The sequence below is a fragment of the Artibeus jamaicensis genome, unplaced genomic scaffold, assembly GCF_021234435.1.
Source record: "Artibeus jamaicensis isolate MK-2021 breed Jamaican fruit bat unplaced genomic scaffold, CSHL_Jam_final contig_519, whole genome shotgun sequence".
NCBI classification, from domain to species: Eukaryota; Metazoa; Chordata; class Mammalia; order Chiroptera; family Phyllostomidae; genus Artibeus; species Artibeus jamaicensis.
This window is the reverse complement of record NW_026521871.1, coordinates 43,956,963-43,984,491: the sequence shown is the minus strand read 5'-3', so window position 1 is coordinate 43,984,491 and position 27,529 is coordinate 43,956,963. Positions and strand designations below refer to the sequence as shown.

Below are 27,529 nucleotides of genomic sequence, written 5' to 3'. Positions count from 1 at the left end.
GCTGGTTCGAATTAAAATCTGAATCATTTTTACTGAGCAGATGCTCAAAATGAGAAGCTTGATCATTTAAACAGCCCTAATAAATTGTAGGCCAATGCGGATTTTGTAGTTGGGAAAGTGATCTTATTAAAGTTGAATAACCTCAGAAACAGCTTAGTTTTGAAAGGTTTGTATAGGTCCCTAATGTTGCTCTCTCTTGCTCCTTGGTGGTCAGCACTTTGTGGTAATTTTGGAGCAGGTAACTCTGCCTGTTAAGGTGAAGACCTTCAGATATTTTCTCTTTTTCTTTCCTAATATGTGTATAGGCCTATTAGTTGGTGGATCCCATTCTTCTTGCTTTTGCTCAATGAGATGATATCACTTTGTTTAGCCTAGATCGGGGTGTCAAACTCATTGTCACCAGGGGCCACATCAGCCTTGCAGTTGCCTTCAAAGGGCCGAATGAAATTTCAACTCCTTAACTGTTAAGGAGTAGTGGATCACTTGGTAGTTAAGAACTTGAACTTGTCACCCAGTCAGACTGGCTTTGTGTTTTGCTACTGACTTGCTGAGTAACCTTATGCAGGGTTTCTAATCGCTTCCTGCCTCATTTTTCTAATCTGTGAAATGGGGATAATATCCGAATTATCTTTGGGATTAAAAATTCCATTATGTTGATAATACAGGGTTATAACCCTTGAACTAAAATAAATATCCACGATTCATGCTTATATAAGTAAATAGTTGAACAAATAAATAAAGGGAGAAGAAACAGCTTTTCCAGACAGGAAAATTTTCATTACTAACTGTACAAAGAATGAGAGGAATAGAAGATTGCCACTGTGCAAAGAGCGTAGTGGTAACTGTTGGCGAGAACCCTCCCTGGACACTGAAAGCATTGAAGAAAGGTACGGTGAGAAGCTGGATGTTTGCATAATCTCAGAGCATCTCCCCACAAGACAAGTACAAGCAGAAAATAGTACTTTACAGCGGAGAAACCCGGCAGACACCACCGTTACTAAGTGATCAAGGTCGACATCACCAGTAAAAAGTCGTAAGGATAGCACGTACCCCCAAATATGGTGGGTGCCTTGAGAAAGCCGCTGCTTCCTTGTCATGGACCAGCTGCCCAGTCACTGACCTGAAATACTACTGAGGGCACTGAGGACCGCAGAGCATGTGCAAGGAAGGACCTTCCCTTTGGAAGCATCCATGGTTTGTGTATGAGAGCGCATGGCACGTGTTGTCATTGGGATTCAGGTTCTGGTGAGAAGTTGATGATCCCGAAGATTATTTTCTGTTCGGAAATTTTTGCCCTCTTGCCCTTTGATTGACCACATTGAACCCAGGCAGAGAGTATTAAAAATAAAGGAACAAAAAAGAAAATGCGCTCTTTGCGTGTGAGTTTCTGGTGCTGCTGTTTAGGATTTGTGATTTGGAGCAGGCAGCTTAAATGCCGTGAGCCATCCCTTTTTTAATCTGCTGAGGGAGGTTGATAAATGTTTCCAGCCATCACTTTTGGAGTGCTCACCACGTACCAGGCCTGGTACTCACTCATCTCCACCAACAGCTCTGCGAGCTACACCCCATTATGATCATCCTTCTACAAATAGGAGCTAGAGGCACAGGGAGGGTGAGTAACACGTTCAAGGTCAGGTGAATACTGAATGTGGAGCCAGAATTCAAACCAGCTGGTTGACTTCCAAGCCCACACTCTTGACTGTGGCTGTCCTGTAGTCTCTGCTCTCCCTTGGCACATCTGAGACTCGCACCCAGAGGGAGAAAGTACCCCACAAGAAGGACCAGATGAGGTCAGGTGATGGGAGGGCCTTGTGTGAAAGACCTACTGACGTCTGCTTTAGAGGGATAGTTTTCTGAGATCCAGACTCAAACTGTATACAGGATGTGAAAATCTTGTTTTCCACCATTAAATAAAAAATTTTAAATATACTTGAAAGGTTTACTTAATTGGAACCAAGTGTGGCATTTGAGAGTGGGGTTTAGATTCATCTAGTATGATCTCATAGAAATACAATGTAAACCACCTATATACTTACATTTTTTCTATTGTCTACATTAAAATTAGTAAGAAATAGGTAAAATAATTTTATTTAATTCTTTTTCAAAATAGTGTAACTTCAACGAATGATCAGTTTTTAAAAGTTACAATGAGATGTTATATTCTTTTTTCATATTAAGTCTTTGGAATTCAGTTGTGCATTTCACACCTACTGCATACATCTCAATGGGGACCAGTCACGTTTCATGTGCTCGGTGGCTACCTGTGTGTGGCCAGAGGCTACTGGATTGGATAGCCTTTACTGGTGGATAAATGAATTAAGACAGCCTTGCAGGCAGCCGTTGGCCCCTGGACCCACAGTTTAAGTGTAAAATTGGTCATTATTATGAATGTATGTGGACACCAGGTTGAGAAGACTGGAGAAAACCATAGACACTATTTTGTCTGGCATACACCTACCTCCTCCCCACTTTGAAGGTGTAAGGGAGGAACAGTAACTTTTCCCTGTGCCCTGCTGAGTCCTCATATTCCTGTAATGGGACAGCCTGACGGGAGGAAGCCAGAAGTGCATTACCATGTGTACCTCACATACACACAGGAGTTCCCCAGGGAGAAACGAGTAACTCCCAGAGGTGGCTTAGCATCTGCTTTGTGCAGCATCTTCAACAAAGAACCGTGGATAGGCAGAAAGACGACAGGACGAGGTTCCCAGCAGTTTCGGGGTCCCAGGGAGGAGATCAAGCCAGTTAGTACAGTTGTTACAGATTCCTTCGGTGCTCGCTTCAGTTAGACCGGGTCTGGTGTTGTCTTGGGGGATTAACCTTTGTCCTGTCTGGAGAGTTGGGGGAGCAGGGGACACTTTTGTAAATGTAGGTCCCGCTTTTGGGCAAATAGAGGGAGGACAGTGAGCTTTCCTTGCATCTGCTTCTTTCAGTTGCTTTCAGCTCAGAATAATTCTTATGCCCAGTGGCACACTTTTGGGTGGCATGATCTCTCTCTTCAAAGGTGCGGGTGCTCAGCAAGGTGTCTGGGGTCACGTGGAGTTATTGGCATTGCCAGGACTCCACCCTCATTGATCTTTGGGGTGGAAATGACAAAAAGTGACCGGAACTCATGTCAGTGGCCATACAGAAGAACTGGGTTATGTGTTTTGATGTACGCCCTTTTATGTGGAAAAACAGCAGTGATCTTTAGTAGCTGCTTCAACTTCATTTTCTCTGCTGAGCCCCAAGGACCGGGGAGGTTAAATGGTTTGCATGAAGTCTCTTGGCTTATAGCTGTGCTTTTGTCGTCACTCTGGTAAGATAATCATGGGAATCAAGGATTTTCAAATAACACAGAGCAAAGGGGGGAAATCCCAACTGTGTGCTAAGGGCTAGTTCAGTGTCTTAACTTTGTCTTTTTTTATCCTTGCCCAAGGACATTTTTTTTCATTGCATTTAGAGAGAGAGAAAGAGACAAAAACATTGATGTGAGAGAGAAACATGGATTGGTTGCCTCCAGTCCATGCCCCCCAAACTCCCAGCCTCTGGGTTAGGGGAGGATGCTCCAACCATCTGAGCCACACTGGCTGGGGCTTAACTTCCTTTCTAAACACTTGACTTCAATTTCTGCCCAGCCCCGAAGTTGTTTGTAAGGTTTATGGGTTTTTCTGGAAAGAACCTATATGATACTGGGAGAGATTGCTTCAGAGTGGGAGAAAGGGGTCCCTTACTGCTTGAAAACACCGCGGATGAATTTGGCGCTTCCTGTGCTGAGACAGTACAGGTAAAACTGTGTGGAGTGGTGGTCCTGAGCCAGGAGGGTGATCAGCTGTAAGAAATCGCTGTTAGCAGGGCCTCTCACCCAGGGGCATTGGGCAATGCCAGGCATCCAGATCGTGGAAGCCGGGTATGCCGGTGAGCATCCTGCATCCCGCAACACACAGGACAGCCCCCCCGCCCCCCCGCAGTGACCTGGCCTGGAAAGTCGGTGGGGTGGTGGTGAGAAGCCCCAACTTACAGGTGAGAGGGGCAAAATGCATTGTGAACTTTCTGCATTGGGAAAAGCTGATTTTCTTCAATCCATATTCTTAACTCTGGTGTTTCTCAGGAGGACGAACTTAATTTTAGTTGCTTTTTTACTGGGGTAGCTAGATGGTCTGCATGATTTTGCATTATTTTATAGAGCAGAGGTGCTTTTTAAGACCTCAGAAGTAGTCATATTTATGAGGTCATCTTGTTTGGAGAAAGGTATACATATATTTGGTACTTAGTTTTGGGTTTCTTACATAAGAATTCCCACATGTGACCCTTCCCCCATTTTTCATTTTTTAAAATTTATTGACTTTTAAAGAAATAATTCTTTGTTCCAACTATCCATTTATTCACTGGGCGATTCTTGTATGTAAACCCCCAACCTTGGCGTATCAGGATGAGGCTCCAACCAACTGCGCCACCCGGCCAGGGCCCTTCCCTTTTCCTTAAACCCCCAAAGTGTTGAAGCCTAACAACCTGGTAAAAAAGCAGTTAGCAACTATAGTATCAGACATGTATTGCTAGTTAGATTATATATCTAAGTTCAGAAATGTGTTTTAAAATTCTGCTTTCATTTTCCCCATAAATTATTTATGCTGCAGGGGTCATTGCAAATGGGTGCTGGATGGTGGTGCTGGGAACGTCCTCAGAGCCAAGGGAGGCTGCAGCACCTGGCGGCTGCTGCTGCTGCTGCTGCTGCTGCTGCTGCTATTTTAGGCAGAGAAAGTGACAGGCGCTCCCCCAGTCTGGCGGGGAGTTCACAGGTATCGATGCCACAGGAAGGAGGTAGGACTGGAAGGAGAGGCCGGGACGAGGAAGGTGTTTCTGCCCACTTCTGTTGGCTTGTGAACACGGAGGGCTGGTGGGGACTAGAGAAGCTGGTGCCATGGGCTAGACTGAGAGAGATGATCTGTTCTCTTAGAGACTACAACAGAGGGAGTCTGAGACCTGTTGCATGCTTAGCTGGCAGGAAATCCCAGTTGTGTGAGCTCTTGGGGACAAAGCCCATCCCTTTTACTTTCCGGGACATCCAGCATGTCTGAATGGCTGAGAGTCTAACGCACCCCCTCCCCTGCCCCCCACATGTGCACACACACACACTACGCACCACCTAGAAACAAAGCAAAAAGCTGCTGTAGCCTGCCTCCCCTTTCTAGGTAATTGTAAGCCTTTCGTTGTATCACAGGTTGGGCTTGGGGGAGGGGAACCGCTCTGCCAAAGGCTTAATTAAAATGGCACATTTGAAAGCTGCCCTCAGCCTTTTTGAAAACTTGGGAAAGCTTCCTTGAAATGGTCAATATTACAACGTCATAATGACTTCTCCCTTCCTGAATATTTATTGAAAGTGACACATAGAATCTGAGGACTTGAAAGCTCATGGAGCGTTTTTTGAATTTCCAGCTGCTAACGTATCTTGTTCTTTTCATTCCTCACTACACCTGCACCCTCCACTCTGCCCCTTGTATGGCTCAGTAAACGTTGGACTGAACTGAAGTGGTCTGTGTTCTCTGTTTTTATTTCCTTACAACTGTAGCCTTTGAAATCTACTTTCTCATCTTAATCACGGTGTGCTTTTTAAGATCATAATTACTTAATTACATTATTGGTTTTTTTCCCCCTAATTTGCTGGTAACTAGACCTTTAAGACATGAAGATAGGTTTTAATGGGTTTTTAGTTACTTTGGCCTCAAACACCTCACTTTGGTTATGTTTGTAAAGTAAAAGTAATTAGTGCGCTCTGTTCCACAAGCCATTGAGAACCCCAGTTTTCAGTGGGCTAAAATAAATGCTTATTGCAAGCACAGTGAACTACTTTCAGAGCAGACGATGGAATTTATCCTGCCATGAACACTTACAAATACAAGGGGAGGCTATCAGAAACTGCCAGAACCTCAGGGGAGGCGCATCCGTATTTTCATTTGCTGTTCATTCTTCCTGGATAACCCTGTTCCGGAGACTTCCATCAGCCGAATGGCTTTTACTATGTGGGAGTTTTTAGCCCCAGAATGTGCCCTCCGCGTTCATGCTTCCTGTGAAAGCCTCTGAGTGAGTGCTTCCAGTGTCTGAGGTTTGAAAAGTGCATTATGGTTTTCGAATGACAAGATTTTTTTACCTAGCTTTCAGAGCCAAATCTCGAGAAGAACAAGCTGCTCCCGCATTAAAAATGACACTTCTATTTTAAAACCCAAAGGTTTTGTTTTGCAAAAAAAAAAATCACAGGGGTATTTTTATGACATTATTTTCATAGTCTGAGTGGACGAGAACCAGGCCCTCTCCATCCTTTTCTCCTTCTGCGTTTGGTAACTCGTTTAGGAGTCTCAGATGCCCAGTTCCCGATGCCAGCCAGCCAGGGAAGCCTCTACCATATGGCCTGGGTTTGGGGGATAACATTAGAGTGAGTTCCAACGAGCATGTCTGTGTTTCCTGCACCATCTGGCCTTCAGACACATATGCAGTAGATCTTTCCTGTCTGGGCCCAGTGATCTGGTTTGAATGATGGGAGCCTCTTATCCTGGAAAGACCTGCGTGGGTCACATCTAGTGGATGAGTGTGTAGCATTTATTAGAAGACTCACTGGGTGGCGATGGGTGCTTGGGCCTCTCAGGTCTTTACATTCAAGCTTTGGGGTCAGACCCCACAGACCTGTCTCAGTTCTGCAGGCACCTCCACCTGCCAGTGGTGAGCAGGCAAGGGGGGATGTTACCAGATCTGTCGTGTGGCCCCTTAATCTTTATCCTCCACCAGCATCTAGTGATTGGCAGATGGTGGATCCTAACATCTGCGACTCAGAGACCTGAGAGTTTGACGTGTGATGTGTAAGTCAGCTCTTCACTATTTGGGGGATCATTCAGGACATGTTTCTGTTGGGTTCGCCGGCACCGCCACATAGAAATGGTCCTTTAAAGGTTTGGGGACACTCTGCCAAATGGCTGGGAGAAAAGTCCCCCTAATTTATACCCTCGGCCAGCAGCTGGTTTGACCTCTCGCTCCCCGAACCCTTGCCAACACTGAGTACTGTCATATTGAACATTTTTTCCAACTTGCTCAGCAGACAAAAAAAAAAGTGTCTACTTGTTCTTCTCATTTGCATGTCTTTAATTACTTATGAGATTGAAAAATGTCACATGCTTAGTGAGTACTTGTAATTTTTATTTTGGAAGTTACACTGGCTTTCACTTAGCCAAAGTAAGGAACATCTGTATGGTGGGGTACCAGGTAGCCCTTAAGATCATGCTTTTTAAAAAATATTTTAATATTGTAGTGAAGTATTTACAATATATTAAGTGAAAGAAAATCAATAGCAATAATATGTATCATAATTTCAATTTAATAAAACATCAGTGAAGTATATAAATATAGCATATATATTTAAGAGTCACAAATTTGTATAAGGTAGAACTCAGATTCCCAAGGAAAAGTTCCCCTCCCCTCCCCTCCCCCCCCTCCCCTCCCTCCCCTCCCCCCCTCCCCTCCCCTCCCTCCCCTCCCCCCCCTCCTCCTCCCTCCTCCTCCCTCCCCCCCCCCCCCTCCCCTCCCCTCCCCCCCCTCCCCTCCCCTCCCCTATTTTGGCAAGTGGTTCAGTCATCCTCATGGGGCTCCGCCCTGGGAGGGAGGACAGAAGGCTTCAGATAGTTAGTCTCTTCTAGTTTATTCTCTTGGTTCAGCGGAGCCTAAGGGTCCTCCCGAGATGTGGCCTGGCCTCAGTTTCCCGTGAGGCTGAGCAACCCCCGCCCCCAGCCTGATCCAGCCGTCCCTGCCAGCTCTCCGACTTTTCAGCAAGTTGCCTTTACTTACAATGATGAACAACAACTGGGGTGAATCTGTTCTGAATCTCAGTCTAATGATTGTAACTCTCCGCTCTGTCATATCCGGAAGCTTGGCTCACCAGCCTCCCAAAGGCATGCTAAGGTAAGAGGCCAGTTCTCTGAAGTTAGGAAGCAGTTTATTAAGGGGAGGACGGGACTTAAGCCTGGGATTGTTGTCCTCCAGTGAACAGAGATTATTATTCAGCCTCTGCCAGTGCTGAAGGATGAGCCTTGCAAAATAAATCTCAGAATGGACAGTTTTTAGAACTGAGAGAGATGTTGAGTCAGTCTAGTTTAACCTCTTGATTTTATCGATGAAGAAAGCACAGCTCTGAGAGATGGGTGATTGGTTCTAAGTCACACGTAGTGTTAATGGCTGAGTTTGAATTTCTTGACGGCCTGCCAGTCCAAAACTCCCTCCTTGGCTTTGTGGGAATTGGGGCCGAGCGAAACAGCTTTAAGACAGATGGTGCGAAGTCTGGGTATTCTTCACAGAAAGTATTTCTTTAGCGCTGCGTGGCCAGGCCTGAGTTTTATCGTGATTCCTTCCTTATCTCTCTTCTCACCTCCCACAAATGCCAATCAGACACACGCCATGTGCCATGCACAGTTACAGAGAAAAGGACTTTGGTGCCTCATGTGTTACTTGCCCATCTGGGTGGGAATACTCCTGAGAGCCCACCAGGTTAGTGGGGCAATAGCAGGTCACTCACTCATCTCAAAAGGAATGGAGCATTTCCCTGTAGATTAAAAACAATGCTGGGTTTTGAAAGTAACTTAGTTAAGTTGGTGACTGTGTTTTATTAACTAGCTGGAAAGTAAGTGCTGAGCTCTGTCACCGTGTTTCCATGCTTCCTGTGACCCAGACGCCGTGAAAAGGTGGTCCACCAGTGTGGCTTCCGTTCACAGCCGGGAGAGTCCCTTCACAGTCTGGCTTTTAGTTTGAGGTTTTCAGGAGACTTGAGTGTAGAGAAGACCAGTGCCATCTTGCTCCTCAGTCTTGCTATTCTGTTATTCACCGACTGAAACAATGAGTATCATTTTTAAGTGTTTATTTTTGGTGAAGAATTATAAATAGTCTAACCTTGACATAGGTGAATTTATTGCCTAAAACTTTGATTTATTGAAGCAAAATTATATAAACCATTTTAAGCGGACATTTATTTCAGTGTTTTCACAATGTTGTGCAACTACCACCTGGACCCAGTTCCAAAACTTTTTCATCACCCCAAGAAAAAAACCCCGTACCCGTTAAGCAGTCAGTCCCCATCACCCTGTCCTCCCAGCCCCTCTGGAAACCACCAGTGTTGGTCCTGTGGATTCACCTACTCTGAGTGTTTCGTGTGAGTGGAATCATACAACATGTGACCTATTGTGTCTCACTTCTTCCTGTCCGCATCAAGAGCACCAGTCACCTCCAGGTTGGTAAATTCAGTGGTCAGCCCCCCGCCCTCATCTCATTCACCTGGAAGCCGTGTGGGATCAGGTGGGTCACTTCCTCCTCGAAATGCTGCCCACCTGGACTAGGACACCTGTCCAGGACACCACGCTCTCCTGAGTGTCCTCCCACCTGACAGATCACTCTCCATAGTCTCTGCTGCTTGTTCCTTCCGGTACCTCTGACCTCTGAAACGCTGGACTCTGTCTCCCCTCTGTCTCCCGGCGTCAGCTTGCTGATCCTTTCCGGAGCTGCGGCTGTAAATGGGATCTGTGTGCTGACCACCCCCACACTCATGTCCAGCGGCCTCCTTGCATCTCCACTGGGATGCCTGATGGAGGTCTCAGAGTCACTGCACTCAAGTACTCAGAATGGACTTTGTTAACTCCTACATCTCTTCCCCTTGCCTGCAGACGCTACCCAAAACTCTCCCTATATGAATAAGTAGGGACCCCATCCTTCCAGTAGCTAAGATGCCAAACATCGAGGTTATTCTTTGTCATATATTCTACTTTTTGTCTTATATTCCATATCGGGATTTTAGGAATTCCTCACTGTCTCTTTTCTTCAAAATGTATCCAGAATCAGACCTTGGTGACTGATGCCACTGTTCCCAGCTCTTGTCTCGTGTACCCAGGAGCGTGCTTACTACTGGTCTCCTTGCTTCTGACCTTCCTCACAGCCCTGTCCTCCATCCAGCACCTGGAGCTATCCTTTTAAGGCCAGCGATGCCTCCTTTATTTAAACCGTGCCTTTGCTGAAACGGTAAAGTCAGTCAGAGCAGGGAAAGCACAGAGTAAGCCTGGGACATCAGGTGGTACCTGAAAAGGAAGTGCTAAAGGCTCGTGCGTGTGTGTCTAGAAGATAATCGCGGTAATAGTTTATAATGTTTGGAATGAACAAGGTAATTCATGAGTCTGTAGTGAGAACAAAAATGAAGGTGGCAGGTGGTGGGAGGAAGAATGTCAACTAATAAATGTAGAAAGAATGATAGGATTAGAAAATCCCCTCTTTTTTGCAACCCCTAAAGAAATAATTGATTTTGGCAAAGACTATTACGGAAGGCCAGATGGTTTGTTGAGTTGCAGACCTGGCTGGGAGCTTCCCAGGTGTATCTGAAACTGGCCCCAGTACAAGGAGGGCAGGGAAAGGCCGGGGGCGGGGGGGGGGGCGTTGTTTAACGAGTAAGGAAAGGTACTCAGGAGCCTTGTCTCCGGTGGCCACTAGAGGAGTCGTTTCCTAGGTTCACCTGCCAAATCAAAGCCTAGGTGGAGGCCTCAGCTGGGGCCAGTCTCGTACTCAGGGGCCTGAACTGGGGCCAGTCGAGCACCCGGTCCAGGTGTGCTCACCACCACACTTTGGCGTCGGGCTGTGTCTTCCTGTCAGTCTGTGGGAGCAGGGAAGGCAAGCGGAGCGCGCATTTCAAAGTGGTCACATCTTTGTGTTTTTAAAATATTGTCTTCATTTTTAGAGGGAGGAGAAGAGAGGGAGAAAGAGAGGGAGAGAAACACAATTGGTTGCCTCTCACGTGCCCAACCAGGAGCCTGGCCCACAAACCAGGTATGTGCCCTGACTGGGAACTGAACCGGTGACCTTTTGGATTTCGGGATGACGTCCAACCCACTGAGCCACACCAGCCAGCGCAGTCACATCTTCTTGGCGACTTTCCCCAATACTGTTACGGGAAGGTTGCTGGGGAATGGGGTATTTGTATGGTGTATTTGTGGGTTTTCGAGTGTGTATGTACTTGTAAGATGCCAAAGATGACTTGCTAATTACAAAAGAGAAAATACACCTCTCCAGGAAGGGAGCTGGCAGTTCCTACCTTGTTCAGGTGTTCATACTTGGCACTACTTATTCAGGTGGGACAACTTGCCGTGCCGTGCCTGCCGCGTGCTGCAGCCTGACATGCTCAGCAACCCTGCCATGAGGGGCCAGTCAGACAGATCCAGACTGCGGGACCCCTACAAGTCCTGTCTCTTCACATAGAGAAAAATGGACGCAGAGACCCTGTCGTTTAAGAGACTCCAGCACATTTCAACCAAATTCTCCAATGTGAACCTAATGTCTCGGACAACTGGGGACAACCGAATATGGGCCATTATTAGATAACTTAATGGAATTACTTTTAACTTAATGAAGCGAGATGGTGAAATTGTGGGCAGGTAGATTGATATCCTGGCTGTTCGGAGAAGCATGCTGCTGTATTTAGGGGTGAAGTGTCAAGGTTACCTGTAAGTTAATTTCAGATGTTTCGGGAGGAACAAGTGTGAGGGGGAGACAAGCATACGCACACACGGTAAAACAGAAACAGCAAAGTGTCAACAGTTGTCGAATATCGTGGTGGGTATATATGTTTCGAATCTTTAAAGTTTTCTGAATATTCAAAATTTAAAAGGTGATAGTCAATAAACCCCACCTAAAACAAATACCAACATACCTTATACCTTTGCACGTCATTTTATTGCACTTCACAGATGCGATGTTTTTTATAAATTGAAGGTTCGTGACAACCCTTAAGTCTCTTGGCATCATTTTCTCAACAGGCTCCATTAATGGTTATTTTTTAGCAACAAAGTATTTTTAAATTGGGCATAGACATTGTGTTTTAGACATACACACTTTGCACACTTAACAGAATGCAGCATAGTATAAACATAACTTTTATATGTACTGGGGAAGCAAACAATTTGTGTAACTCGCCCTCTTGCAATAAAGAGCTCTCTTGCACTTTCTCGTGATGCTCACTCTCCTGCAGTGGTCTGGACTCAAACTCGCAGTATCTCTGGGGTTTTCCTGTAAACCCTCGAATGTGCCCCTTCTCACACAGAGTGAAATCTAGACCTACCAACCGTCCAGAAGGCCCTCCACACTCGGCCCTTCCTCGCCTGTCTACACCGTCCTCATCTCTTCTCCCTCTCCCACTAGAGTCCAGCTGGCGTCGGTGTTTGTTGGCCGCGCCAGGCCTGCCTCTCACTGCGGGGCCTCTGCAGTCCCCATCACCCCCTTCTACCTAGAACGTCCTTCCTTTGGCTCTGCGCATTGTGCTGCTTACTTCCTGCCTTGCGGTGTTCACTCAAAGGTTGTCTTAGTGACACCTTCCTAGGTTACCTACCTACTTAAAGTTGCAAATGCCTTGCCTCCATCTCTTGCTCTTTTCCCTGCCTAAATTTTCTCTGTAATATTCATCACATTTTCTTACTCATGGTCCACCTTCTTCCATGAGAGCATCAGCTCAGGTGGGCAGGGATTTTCATCGGTTCATTCATTGCTCTACCCTCTTGCCTAGAAGCATGTGAGGTTTAAGCCTGCCAAGGCTGAGGATGTGTTCTCAGTGTTTCTTCCCAGAAGCTTTAAATAGCCTTAAAAAAAATCATTGCTTCCGTGAACTGTGACAAAAATGACACCACTTAAGGGAGCACAATGCCATCCATAGGCGAACAGCATTTAGCAACTAAAACGAGTTTGGGCTGTGAAAGCTAATACAATCTGTCATACAAAGGCTGCCCGAAGAATGATGTATACCCCCCTCAAAGAGAAAGGTATTTGAGAAGCTTTCTTCTGCATCAAAATCAATATCTTTAAAGCTTTAGGAGCATGTCTGGGTCTATTTTCCTGCATTTGAATAACTGCAGTGGTTAAGATTGTTCCAATTTACTGTTCATCACGGAACTTTAAAATAATTGAGTCCAGTTAAGCTGCCTGTTTCGAAGTGAAGATAATGGCGAATGAGAAGTGTTTCTCTCTGAGGCTTACAATGGCGTGTGGAACGGTTTCATAAGCTACACGCACACATGCACGACATTATGTATTTCCCTTTGGATTTTGAGTTCATTTGATAGCTCTAGCCTTTAAAAACATCTTAAATACAGATAGTTGATCTTCATTTGTCATGGATTCTGCGCTTGCAAATTTGCCTACTCCCTAGTGTTTATCTGTGACCCTGGTCCTGGAGATGCTCAGCTAGTCATGAACACACATCCTTGTCATGATATACTTAGTACCACATATTGGTGCTTTTTGTTGGTGATTTCACTGTTTCCAAGTGGCGTCCAAGGAGAGTGTAGAAGTGCTGTCAGGTGTTTCAAGTGCAAGAAGGTTGTAATGTGCCCGATGGAGAAAATGCGCATGCTAGATGAGCCTCGTTCCCATGAGTCGTGCTGCTGTTGGCCGTGGGGTCAGTGGTAATGAAGGAAACGCAAGGTGCATCCAAAAAAGGGAAGAGGCCCCGAGGTGGAAGATGCTAATGGAACGTGGTGAAACTATGAAAAAGGAGCTAGCTTTGTGGGTTCATGAGACGATGGTCTATTTAAAAAGCGTAACGGACAGCATTGTCATGGGGCCAAAAACCAAATAAATTCTCGGTCACGTTACCCAAGGTCAGGAAAATATTAAATGCTTCTTGGCTAGTGCTAGCTAGCTCATAGAGTCCAAAAGGCAATAAATACAGTGTAAAAAATGTTAAATTTCCAGGTGAGACAGGTGCCGAAGATCAAGAAACTGATGACAAAATATTTTTTAAAAATTGTCTATCCTCATTATGCAAAGATTTGCAAATTCTCCTTCTTGCTCAAGTTTATTTGTAACTCCCAAAATTGATATGCTTGGTAGTGTTGTGGTCATTTGCAGACGTCCAAAACATCGAAAAACTTGTCTCCAAAACATCGAAATCATGTCTCCCAGTGCACCGGTTCTCAGCTAAGGTCAAAGCAGGTGATGTTTGGCCCCTTGCTTCTTTTGTCACACGGAGATGAGGACAGGTTGGACATGGGAGGGGGCAATGCAGTGTAAGGCCAGAAACTCTGCTCCTGTTGTGGTTGGAATCCCAGCTCTGACACCTATTTGTGAGGTGGCCCCAGGCAAGTGATCTAACACTTCTGAAACTCATTTTCTCTTTGGTAAAGAAAATAGAATCTACTGGGGATGAGTTCTATTTTTAGCATTTAAGATGATAATCTCTGTCTTTGTGATATATATATATATATATACACACACACACACACACACACATACATATACACATATGAATACGTGTACACGCACACCTTGTATTAGGAATAATGGTTCAGTATTTGCTAATTCATCGTTTATGGTGACTTTATAGAACATAATTGCTGTGAATAATGAGAACTGACTGTGCCTGTTAAGTGTTACACTGGAAGAGAATTTTGTAGAAAAGCCAGTTTTTAACGCTAATGAAACTAGTTTGTTTTACAAGGAATTGGCAAACACACCTATATAATGCAGATGGCATTTCAGTGATGAAGACATTGCTATAGACTCACAGGAACCTCCCCATGGACTTCCCTTTGGAGAGAGAGTTCAGTGTTTGCTAATTCAGTGCTTATGGAGACTCTATGGAGCATAACCATCGCAAATAAGGAGAATCAACAGCAATCGACTTAGTAAAGTTATTTTCAACAATAAATAAGGTAATGACTTATTTTTTTACGATCGAGAACGCATATGATTCTACAAGAGAAGTGTAATATGGTTTACATTGAATTTATTGCTTCTTAAATAAACAGGTTTTATGACACCCAGCTAGAGTAAGAGGATAGCAATTCCATGTATGTGCTTACTTTTCCACAGCATTCATCGTCAATGCTGTTAACATTTCCTGAGCGTTTCCTACCTGCCTGTCACTGGTTCGAGCACTTTCCCCTGAATCTCTGTCACCTTTCAGAATAAGAATTGCAGTAGTAATGGCAGTAGTGGGAACAGCAATATGGCACTTAGTGTGGCTTAGGAAAATTTCTAAGTGGTTCACAATTATTGACTAATTCATTCCTCACAACATGCCTATGTTTTAAGAACTATCATGAGACCCATTTTACAGGTAAGGACATTGAGGTCCAGGAAGATTAGACAGCATGCCTCAAGTTGCACTTAGTAAGTTGTCTGGAGCCTGGACACTCACACCCTGAGCTCTGCTGTTTTGGGGGGTGGGAAGGGAGCAGGTGGGGGAAGGCACTCCCTCCATAAGTAGGCAGACTCACTAGGTATGAACTTATATGTGTTATTAATTTTCCATGAAGCTGAGCTCAGATAAGTGTCTGTAGGTACTTTAGCAGGTCGGTTTCTGATGAATATAACAAGTATCTGATGAAGGACACTTGTAAACAGAGACTGACCTCTTTGCCAAGGAGAACTGACCACACAGCCTAAATTAAGAATTACGGCCTATTATAGTTGCTTTAACAAACTATAGAAATGATCCCTGAAAGTATAGTCTTACAGTTGCCTTAAAACTTTTCTAATTATTGAAGGGAAGTGCTATGTGGTAGTCTAGTGTGTAGAGTTAGATGGGAGGAGTGGGTATTTCTTCAATTTAAATCCAAACGATAGCCTCTCAGAATGGGGACAGGAGAGCTCTCTGCACCGTCTCCTCATCTTTGCCAGGAGGTCCTAGCCTGACATCCCTGGCCAACAGATTTTAATTTTGTTTATTGATTGATGTATTGTTGGGACAAGTCCCTTTGAGAACCTAATGGAAACAAATTTACCTCCCATTTCTCAGGAGAAAAATGCTCCAGCCACATAATCCTGTCACTGAGTCCATGTTGTGGGTATTCCCAGGCCTGAGAAACCCATTGAGAAAGTGTCTTCGGGTTGGTTCATGGACTCGAGAACCTTCTCTCTTAGCGGGTTCATGAGCTGTTTTGACCATTTGAAAATCAAGCCATTACCTGTTTGGTTTTTTTTTTTTTTTTTTTTTTGCTGTTACCTGGAATCAGATGAATGTTTGGTTTGCTGGGCACTCTGGTTCCCTGATGTGGGCAGATTACGGAGAACAGGAGTCCTGCGCTGAGCGAGGGGGTGTTCCTTAGGGGCGAAAAGGTTGGGAACCACCAGCCTTTTTAGGGGCCCTCTGGCTTCCTCGCTATCACCCTTCCCAGAATGCTTTTAGTCCGACAGCCTCACTGTATCACTTGACAGCATAATTTTATACTGTTTTTTTTGGATGGTTTCATATGTATATGTATGTTTCCTCTAGTTATTTGTAAGGCCCTAAGGAACTGTGTCCATTGCCCTTCCTTACTTTCTGGGGGGCTTGGTGCCCAGCGGGCTGGTGGGCTTCTCTTGTCCACACCTGCCATTTTTCTCAGGAAAGGGCAGCGTCTGGCAAAGGTTCCCATCCTTTGGTCAGCAGGGGGCAGCAATGGAGTGAGTAAAGATGGTCATTGTTCTTCAGATTAACCCGGCTTTTCGGAGCTCCAGAGCTCTTGAAAGGAAACCTTCCCAATGTGAGACCTGAGGAAATAATTCTTGAGTCAGTCCAGCTTTATGAAACTCTGGCATCTATTTCAGTTTGAAATAGTATTTTAAACTTTTTTTTTTTAACTGGAGGAATTGCATTCCTCGGATACTGCAGGTGTTGTTGTGTTTGAGGCTTTGGGGTGTGATGCAGGGTAGCATGTACAGTCAGAAACTTTTGCAGGGAGCTGGTGAGCATTTTTTTCCGCTGAGTGTTACCTTTTATTGCTACTAAATGTACATGATAGTAAAACCAGTGTGATGCCTGGACTGAAGTCCGTGGAAAGAACAGCATGTGTTTATTTTGCAGTGGGAAGCATGACAAAATATCTGGAAGGACAGCTGATGTTTTACATTTACTACATGGCTAGTTTAATGACAGCGAATTAGCAGGACACAGATAAGTCTGAAGGGAGGCAGTCATTTCTAAGTAGTTTCTGAACTGAAGGAGAAAGTGCATTTTCCTTCTGTACGTGCCCAGATTAGTCCAAATTAGGCTCCTGACATACATACAACTGAAGTAGAGCATTTCACTGAGCAGGCTGAAGCAGTGACCCAAAGCCTCAAGGATGCGTTTAGAGGTTTGTTAAAAACTTAGTGTCACCCTGAGCTAGCCGGGTGCTAAGGGAACATGGGCGTGGGGCTGGTCCCCAGATCTCAAGACCTTGAAGAAAGGTGAGTGTTAGAGGCAGGGCTCAGAGAGCCGGTGGAGGGTGGGGAGCATTGGGACCGGTACCTTCTGCCTGGGGAAATGAGGAATGCTTCATGCAGGAGCACTGTCCCTAGTGGGGCACTGGGAGCCCAGTAGGACTTCTGTCGTGAGAGCTGACGAGGAAAGGATTTGTAGGCAAGACATCATTTGAGAGAAAAATCAGATGGTGCCAAGTTGCCTGAGTAGGCAGTGTAGTCATGAGAAGTTAGGGTACAAGACACATAAGCCACCATTGGTGAGAATTCCACAAGGTTCTGTTTCAGCTCGCATGCTTTCCAAGGTCATTGCCAGGGCCAGACATTTCCTTTTTATTTCCCAGCTTTGGTGGTGGTCGTGGGAAGAGAAGAATTTATTCTCATGGAAAAGAGGACTGTTTTAATCACAGCTTCAGAGGGAAAACTGCAGAGACCTCTTGGGTGGGAGTTGGCTAACGCTGTCACCAGCCACGTGCAGAGCACCTTGGTGGCAATTTTAATTTACACAAAGGTAGTGGAAGTGTTAGACCCGTGAACTGGATCCGAGAGAAGTAACACAGCTACTTGGGTGGTTTTCTAGACTCTGGGAATCACCAGGACATGTACAAGTGGAGAAAGGACTGTGGTCTGAGTCCTTGTCTCTTGTTAAATCCCCGACCTGGCGGACTGTGTCGATTTTGCATTCGGAGGTGGTCCTCCAAAAGAAAGGGGAGAGAGATCGGGTGGTCTGGGCTTTATCGGAGTTGGGTGTCAATCATAAACATTTGTAAGACGTTAATACACCTCCAGAACCCTCTGGGAGGATGCTGCGTGACCCTGGCATTTGTGCTGTACCAGCATTAAGTTTAGGGAGAGACCTCATTACTAGACTGATTGTTTCAGACGGAAGTGTTGACTGATACTCCACTCGACACATGAATGAATCTTCTACTGAAGTGCATTTTAAAAGTGTTTGTAAATGGTGTGCATCCTTGTAGCTCATGCATATCAAAGTCCTAAATTGGGTTAAATATCACAGTCCGTCCTTCCACCCGACAGACATCTGCCCCGCATCGCCTGTGAACAGGCCTTTGATGAGTAAGTTCCTGCAGGCTCTTCCCATGAAGGGTCCCACGTGCAGAGGTTTAACTGACTGATGCAGTCAGTCTGCTGAGCCCCAGGGTGGATGTGTATGGAACTAATTATAAGTTCCTTTTGAGTGTGTAGTCCTATGAGTAGTGATCACAGGCTATATACACTCTTACACGTACTTTCTTAAGAGCGTGTGCCAGAGTCACGAGGAAGTGTGGAGAAGGAGTGGGGATGGATTCGGGCCAGCTCATTTCCGTCGCTGGGAAGCAATTTCAAACGCAGGCATCTGCAAAGGGTGGTTAGCTGTTTTGCAAAGCACGGTCTATTACATATTATGATTCTGTCTCCCATTTGAGCACCTTGAGGATGGCATTTTAAGCAGTTTGTGTGCGGAAATTGTGCTCGCTCTCCTGTCAAATGTTGAGTGCAGCGTCACTCACCCAGGGGGGGATACCGTAAATATTAATTACTGGTGGCTTATCCCTTAACAGAATTTTCACTTTCAGATTAATGAAGCAGATTCCTGATAAATGTGTTTGTCTCTCTAGAGTTTCATTTGCCAAGACTCAAATGCTATACAGGGTTTGCCTGGAGTCATGACGTTCTCGGTCAATGTTTCCCCCTCTTTAAAGTGCCCTTCGGAGATGCATTTCCTTCCTGAGAGTAACTGGCGCTAGTGAAATTAATTTTAGCTGGAAAGGGGAATTATATTGTTATGTTCCTGTCTGTTGCTGTGGGTAGATATCTGAACCCAAACTGTAAGTTTTAAAAGAGGTTAGCAGGCATTTGCTAGGAAGAGCTAAGGCCTGGTTTAAGGTAAATGATGTATATGCTGCCAGGTTGAACTGAGAATGTAGACGACTACTGGAATGCTTTCTTTGAGAATTCTTAGAAGCAACCTTCTCTCCCTGAAAGATAGAAGAATTTCCCAAAGTAGAGATTAAGTGTCCAAGAGACGTAGAGGTTCGTTGAGACAGGTTGAGCATGTATGTGGAACAAAAGGAAAGCGGGCTGAATAAAATAGTTGCGTTTCATCCTGGCTGATGCCTGGTGTGTGAGGTTCCATTCTGTAAGAGACAAACTGATAGGCTAGGCGGCGTTTGCTGAGAAATGGCGGGCCAACTGGCAGACTCTAAAGTGGATGGATAAGCAGCGTTTTAAGTGTTTGGTTTTTTACATGATGTATGTCTAATGGTTTCTGATTAGAGGACTTCTGAGAGAGACTTGAAACACCTTGAGTGAAACTTCCACACCATCTGCAGAACAGATCCGTCCCTTCTTTATTCAGTTTTTGTTTATGAATCATGTTTTCTCTTCTGGAGATTTGAGCCCGGGGAGAATTGGTGGTCTGACCTGTTCTCCTTCAGCTGGGCGGTAAGTCAGCCAGAGGGTAAAGTGGCTTGTTCCCAAGGAGCTACTTTTACGTGGAAGGCTGTGTGAGACCAGCATGAAGCCGTGAGTGTGCGTGTGTGCATGTGTTCACGTGCATCTGTGATCTTGAAGCGTCTGTAGAGCAGAAAAGTTTGGACCCCAAACATGGGACTTTAATCCTAACTTCTCCACTTCCGCAGACCATGATTTGGGCCCCAGGTTTGTACAAAGGAGAATCGCAATAACCGGCCCTGCCTTGTGGCTGGGGCAGAGCTGGGAGCACGAGATTATGAACGTGAGGAAAGCACTTTGTAAACCATAGAGCTCCCGGTTCCCCCGACGAGAAATGGCTGTGCTTCCATTATTCATGTTGGTGGCTGTTACTGTAAATGGTTTTTATACCAGAGGGAAATGAAGATAGCAAGAGGAGACAGGGAAATGTGGGGAGGACAAAGGCCGCTTTCTGCTTTTCTCTTAAGCCTCGGTGCTGGGTTAAATCTGAGGCAGGGCCATGGGTGGGCTTGGCAACAGTGGGCAGGTGCCCTTCCCTTATCTAGTGTGTTCTGGGGACAGAACGAATAGGTGGACCAGCTCCAGGTAGAACCGCTCCCTCTGGCCCTGCGTGGTGTAGGGACTTCGGGAACTGCCTCCCTTTGTCCCCCTGTCCCTGGGACCTTCACAAATGAACCATGGCTTCTTTGAGAGCTTTCTGGGTCCTCGTGGTTCTTCTCCCAATAGTCCTTTCCCTCCGTTTCCTCAGGACTTCTCCCTCCCATCGCTGGGGACCACCTGCCCCTGTGCCCTGCACCGGTGCCCACTGCAGGCATCCACGTGGCTACTTCCACCGTATTGAAGGAGACACCCTCTCTGGACTCTTAGTGTCGTGTGTGTTTATATTTTCTTTACTGGATATGGAAACTACTTTTTGTGTTTAAATTGGGTATAGCTGACGTATACCATTGTGTAAATTTAAGGTGCACAGCTTGTTAATTTGATGCATTTCTATATTGTTAAAGGATTGCCATTGCAGCAATATTTAGTGCCTCTATCACATTATGTAATTATCCTTTCTTTTTAGCGGTTAGTTTCTTGGCAATTCGGTGGTTATAGTACAACATTGTTGTCCATATCCATTAGGCTGTACATTAGATCTCTGGGGCTTCTTTACTGCTTATGGCTGGATATGGACACTTCTTAACCCTTCTTTACCCCACATTATATGGGGACATGCCCAATGAGTTAAAACAATGAAATACTGGTTTGGGTTTTTTTCCCTATGAAATTGGTTAAGAAAACACGATGACTTTAGAGAGTGATAAGAAAGAGGAAATTCCTGGCTGGTGTGGCCCAGTGGATTGAGTGCTGACCTGCAAACCAAAGAGTGGCTGGTTCGATTCCCAGTCACAGCACATGCCAGGGTTGTGGGCCAGGTCCCCAGTAGAGGGCACTCAAGAGGCAACCACACTCTGATGTTTTTCTCCCTCTCTTTCCCCCTCCCTTTCCCTCTCTAAAAATAAATAAATAAATACTTTCAAAAAATTAAAAAGGAAAGGACAGCTCACACACTGCTGAGAAAAACACAAATTGGGACAATTTTTTGATGGTGAGCTGGCAGCATTTATCAAAAGCCTTAAAATTAATGTTAAAGCAATCCCTCCTCTAGGAGTTTATTTTCAGAAGATCATTACAAATTTATGCTGAGATTTAGCTCCAGTGAAGTGTGTTGAGTTGTAATTTGTCACAGAGAACAAAGTTAGGCCTCATCATAATGTCCAGCAGTAGGGAACTGGGCAATAGATTGCGGCACATTTATGTGATGGAGTGATCTGCAGTATTTCACATGGTATTGTCGCAATTTATTGACATGGTATATGGAGTAAAAAAGGTTACAAGCATGATGTGCAACCATTTTCATAAAAAGTAAAAGTGCATAGATATGCATAGAAACGTAGTTAAGTATCCATACATTAAGATTTTAATATTTCTCTGGTTTTGGATGGGTTCACTATTTCTTTCCTTCTCCTTGATTACTTTTTCCTGTGAACAGTATTGTCCCCCCAAATAGGAGGATAGATATTTTTAACAAAAACAAAGCAGAGTGGCCTCCTGCGGATGGAGCCCTTGTGGCTCTCTGGCCTCTGGCCTTGTTCCTGGGGGCCCATTGTGCCCAGAGAGAGTGCGTCTCATCCGCGCACAGCGCCCCCTTCAGGTCCAAGTCTTCATGTGTGCGAGGCACAGGGTACAGCAGACACGTGAGTCGTGAATGAACAAGGCGATTTACTGACACCTCACCTTCCACTCATGTCCTTCTGTTGGCCAGTGGTGTTTCCTTTGAGAGCAAGAAATTAGTCCTTTTGTCCCTTGTGCCCCTTCTTACCAGCATGTTAACTAACACTCAGTATCGACACGTAGAATTAAAATAATAATAACAATAACCTTTGCATGGGTACCTTCCGTTATTTTTTCTGAAAAGAAATGGTAGCAAGATGGCATTGAGGGAGCTTCTGCTCTAACGGCAGGGCCTCCTCTGCTTGGAGCCAAAAGCCCTTGGGAGGTGCAGCCATTAGAATGAGCTCAGCGTTTATTGCTGCAGAACACGGTCTGTGAGGTGAGTGTTCGTTTTCTAGGGCTGCACTCACCAGGTACCACAAACCAGGTGGCTCAAACAGCAGAAATGTCTGTGTTCGCAGTTCTTGAGGCAGAAGTCCAAGGTCAAGGCCTCGGGGAGTGGCTCCTTCCGAGCCCTGTGAAGGATCGGTTCCCGGTCTCTCTCCTTGTCTCGGTCGTCATCTGCGGCTTCCCCTCCCCTCTGTGTGTGTCTGTGTCCAAAGTTCCCCTTCTTATAAGGACGCCAGTCGTATTGGATTCATGCCCAAGCTAGTGACTGCATTTGGACTTGATTACCCCTGTAAAACAGTGTCACATTTGAGGTACTGGGGGTTGGGATTGACATAAGATTTGGGGCAATGGGGCATAATTCAGTTTGTAACAATGTAGTTTCTCCGAATTCAAAATATATTGTTGTTGCAAAAATGTCAGACGTCAAACATTGGAGAAGATCATGTTGAACCGCCAGGTGGCTATCAGCTGCGTCAGCACCCCCTCCCCACACACAGTTAATACCGGTTCATTCTCACTCCCCCCCCCCAACTGGGTTATTTTAACATAAATCCCAGGCATCAGAGACGATGCATTGTAGTGATGAAAGGGGGAAATTATATATAAGAGATGGTCCTTTTAAATTAAAAAATATCACCTGTTGTATGGACACGTAAATCAGAAGAGTCAGAATAATACCCGAAGGTTAACAGTGCTTACTGGTAGAAAGTGGGGTTACAGGTCATCGTTATTTCTTTATAGCTGTGTTTACTGTCTAATTGGGTCGGGAGGTTGGTCGCTGGACTAAACTGGCCTCTTATAATCCAAAAAGTGAACACATGTTGTTCCCAGGTGGTGAGAAAGGGTGGGGAGAGGGGCAGTGGCAGAAACTTCACCGTCATTGTTTTCCGAGCAGGAGATAGCATTTCGCTTCTTGACTCTGAGAAAGAAGTACCCAGGAGGACGTCTCATAGTGCAGAGGACACCAGAGTGGTGGCGCCGTGTGACCTCAGCAAGGGCCCCTGGCCTCGCTGAACTGGGATTTCCTGTCTGCAGGATGAAAGGGACAGGCGTGACAGAGTCATCAGAGCCATTTAGCTACGAATGCTGCATCTCATAGCTCTGAACATCAGCATGGGTTTGCTTTCTGGGAGTTTTTGAAGATAAAATGTGCATTTCATATCTGTGTGGTGTGGAGTTCTTACAAGGGGTGATGAGGAAGAGATGGTGGGAAAGCCAAAGGTGAAGAGGTGACATCTCACTTATAGGGAATGGAATAGACTTGTCTGCACATTTTCAGAAAGTGTTTTTTGGATCAATGTACATACATGCGAGTATGTGTGTGTGTGTGTGCGTGTGTGTGTAGTTCAGAATTTTGCCTCTGTCTCTCAACAAATTGCATTGTTGTTTAGACAAAGTGACTTGACTATTCACCACCCCTCCCAAGGGAAAACCCCACCTCTGCAGGGCACTGGGCGTGGCACTGAGGGGAGGGCAAGGTCAGCAGTGGGGAGTTTGAAGTTAGGTTTGCAATACAGGGGCTTGACTGGCATTAGGTAAAGACCAAGATGCATCAGTTCAGGACAGGTGGAGACAGCGGGGCAAGGGTTTTGAGGCAAGGCTTTCAAAGAACTTTAGGGTACAAACTGTATTTGACGGTTTCCATTACAGCGTTGATGGATATTTCAGGAAGTTTCTGTAATGAGCTATCAGACCATTTCTGGGATATTAAAGTAATGCTAATGAAGGCGGTGGAATAGTAAATCTGTAATAATGGAGACAGCTGTGTGTGTGTTGGTTCTAAAGATCCTTGAGGCATGGCTTTCAAACTTAGATGAGGACTTTGGCCAAGTGAAAAAGTACCTAGGTTAGCCAAGGACAGTTTCCTGACCCAGGGGGAGACTTAAAAGGGGCTTTGGAATTACACCAGGCCAAGGAGAAATGCCAACCCAAGGCCACCCTGAAGCTCACTTCAGATAGTTTGGTCTACTTCCAAGCAAGGTGGATTGTACTGATGGTATGAAGGAACCTGTGAACCCAGGGGGGCTCTGCCAACTAAGGCAAGCAGTCCTGGTTACTTTAGAATAAGGAATCGGCGTCCTTTGATTACTGATGGGTGAGTGACTCAGCTGGTGTTCGAGGACATCCAGCCTGTCGAGACTGGGCCTTTCTGGCACCTCTCAAACCTGCTCCTAGGTTTGCAGCTCAGAGCGGCCAGAAGCAATCAAGGCAAATGAAGCTTTTCTCCTCTTCTGTCTCCTTCACTCCTCTCTCTGTCCTGATCCAAGCTCGTTGAGCCGGATGACATTGGGTTTAGGTCTGTGCACCCTGGTTTCAGCTCTATGAAAATAAAGCAATCAAACAAAAGCTGCCACTGATGATTTTATTAGCATTAACTCCTGTGATTTGATTTTGGGGTGTACATGCCACTGTTTGTGCTAGATAAATGGGTCATAGAATGTTTCCCTTGTGAAGTTTGCTTGTCTGTGAAGTTCAGTTTGACCTATGTGTAGGTGATTTTACAGCCTCAGAGCTGGCATTTCCAGAGGGTGGATCTCCGAAGCCTGAACCAACATCTCAACAAGATGTTGATGTGCCTAGTTGTGAAAACCAAATGCCAGAAAGAAATGAAACTCACGCATCTTTTCACTTGTTTGTAAACACTACAAATGATGGATGTTGAGGCGCTTGGAAGGCGTGTGGAGAGCTTGGGTTTGAAACTTGGGTGATTCAAGGGGCTCAACACTTTCAAGGCTGGGGGTGGTGGGAATGGTGAGGGGGAGAGGGGCCGAGTGAAGCACTGGCTGTTGGTGCTCTCGTTGCTTATGGCCTTTCAGTGCCGCCTTTATCTTCTTATATGTGCCCTTAATGAAAATTAGAGGTGGAAATAGCAGAAACTTGTTCTTCCAAAGTCAGATACAGATTCTTCATCAGTGGGTGATTCTTCTCCCTGCCTTAGAAATGGTAGCACAGTTATAACTCTGCTCTGCCCCTCTGAGGCTGGCCATCCTGCATTCCTTTTAGGGTTCATTCCATTTCTTTTGGAGCCCGATGAAGCAAAAATAAAGTGAAGAGTGGTATCAATTGTGTCGTTAAAGACTGAAGTTCTGTTTAGCATCACATGGAAAAGGGGGAGAAAATGAATCTGGAGGAGGAGTCCACTTTGTGTCAAGCCTTGTGTGAGGCTTGTTTCGGGGGCTCAGTTTACTAAGAACAATGTTGAGATTCATCAAGGGCCTGGTTATTTATGTGTCTCTACCCCAGGGTTACACAAGGGGGCGCTCTTGGCATTTTGAGCAGGAAAGTTTTTGTTGTAGGGAGCTGTGCCCTGGCTTGTGGGGTGCTTAGCACTCCTGAGCACACCCCTCCTCAGTGCCAGTAGTTCTCAGACATTGTAACTGTCCGGTGTACCAACCCCTGGTTCAAATGCCCCTTGAGCAGGACAGTCCTGACTCTGCCACTGGCAATAGGCACTCAGTAAAAACTGTTGAATACTTTCAGGAGCGGAGATGTGGATTCCATCTCTGGGCGTGTCCCTCTGCTGTGATACAAGGTTCTGAAAGCGAGTTCTGTGTTTTCCATTACCTGAGGTTTGCATACTATTTTACATTTGTGAAATAAGTATTCTATACCACACAACTGGAATATAGTTATTTCTTTTCAGTGATTAAAACCAAGTGTATTTCATATAGTTAATGGCTTAATTTTACTTACCTTTTCTCTTAAGAGTTATTGCTTTATGCGCGTAATAGTTAAGAACATAACGTATGATGCGTTTCATCATTCTGTTTTCTTCCTTTCCACACATCATTTTTCTAAGACATGATTTTATGGTCAGAAGTTACAGAAATGCTTAGTACAACAAACAGTTTGAATTCCACTTCTCCCTAGCTGTTACATAGAGTTCACTGTCAAAGAGTGCATAAACATTTGAGCTTTTCTGAACTTAAACCAGTTGGCAGTATTTCTTGGCAAACCTGAGCCGATGGTGGAGGTATGAACTTGTACTAAATCTCAGCCATATTATGCTAATCAAGCACAATGACAACCCGGGTGGCAGAAGAGGGAGACTGGAGGATCACGTGTTTGTTCATTCAGCAGATATTTATCGTGCTTGGGATGTACTAGTGGACAGCGCAGATATAATCCTTCCTCTCACCCTAGTGCAAAGGAACACAAGAAGTAAGCTACAAGCTGGGTGGAAAGGTGGCAAGTGCTATGGAGGAAAATGAGGTGGTCAGGAGGGTAGGCGTGCCAAGGGTTGGGCTGGAGGTGCAATTTTAAGTGAAGCTTTCTTCAGAAGGTGACTTTAGAGCAGAGATTTGAAGAAGTGAATATCAACAGAGCCCCTGTTTTGCCTCAGGTGCTATCTCTCTTTAAAAAAGCCGGAATGGCTGGGTGTAATCTCTGTAATCTGCAGAAAAATGTCACTCACAGTCAGAGGGTGGGTGTGCGCGCTCCCGGGAGAATGCTGCAAACCTCGTCTGTTGTAGCGCATTCCACACTGATTTGTTAAAGAATCGTTCTGAAGTAATGGCACCTATTTTGGTAAGTCGGATTGCAGCGGATGAATTTTTTTTTTTAAGTGGACAAGTACAAAGACTACTAGAAAACAGCAGGTTTTCGTTTTCAAAGGGAAATAGAAAAATAAGGCTGAGCATGGAATGACGTTCATGTCCAAGTCCAGTGGTCCGGACAGAGTCATTGCTTCTCCCCAGAGGGTGACATGATGACAGCGAGGAACCCGTGGGGCTGACAGTGTGAAAGCAGGAGGTGTTGCTTCCAGTTAAGGAGGCTTTTGTGGGGGAGGCTTGGACAGCCCTGGACTGGAGCTCGGAGACCAAGGGTCCCCCCCCTGCCTCTGAGGCTGATGGGCCCTGCACTTGGGGCCGGCCACTCTCGCCCTCGGCTTTCCACGATGACTGTTTATTTGCTAGACGTGCAGTTTCCACGCATCGTCTTGTTTAGTGAGCCCCGTTGTAAAAACAGGAGGGAGGTGAGCTTCACAAGATAACCAGTGAATTCCTTTTCTAGTTCTTGAGTGTTTTTCTCTTTGATCTGTGCATTTGAAGATAAAATCAGACTACTTCTCTGTAGGTTAGGAATTGAAGCCAAGCCACAAAAATAGGGTTATTTGGGGTTGTCATAGCTTCAGCTGTGGAGTAGGGCTGGCTCTAGAATCCCTGGCTTTTCCTTCCTCCAGACAGCCTATGTGGTGTTAAGAAAGTCATGTCCTCTTTGACATTCTGGGGGGTGGAATGGCTCAGTGCTGACTTCCCTCCGATCT

General features: G+C 45.4%; 1 protein-coding gene across 4 annotated transcripts in view; it reads left to right on the top strand.

Annotated features, from left to right (window-relative positions):
• Positions 1–27,529, top strand: part of OSBPL10 (oxysterol binding protein like 10) — a 259,064-nt gene that overhangs the window by 144,263 nt on the left and 87,272 nt on the right. The window lies entirely within an intron of this gene.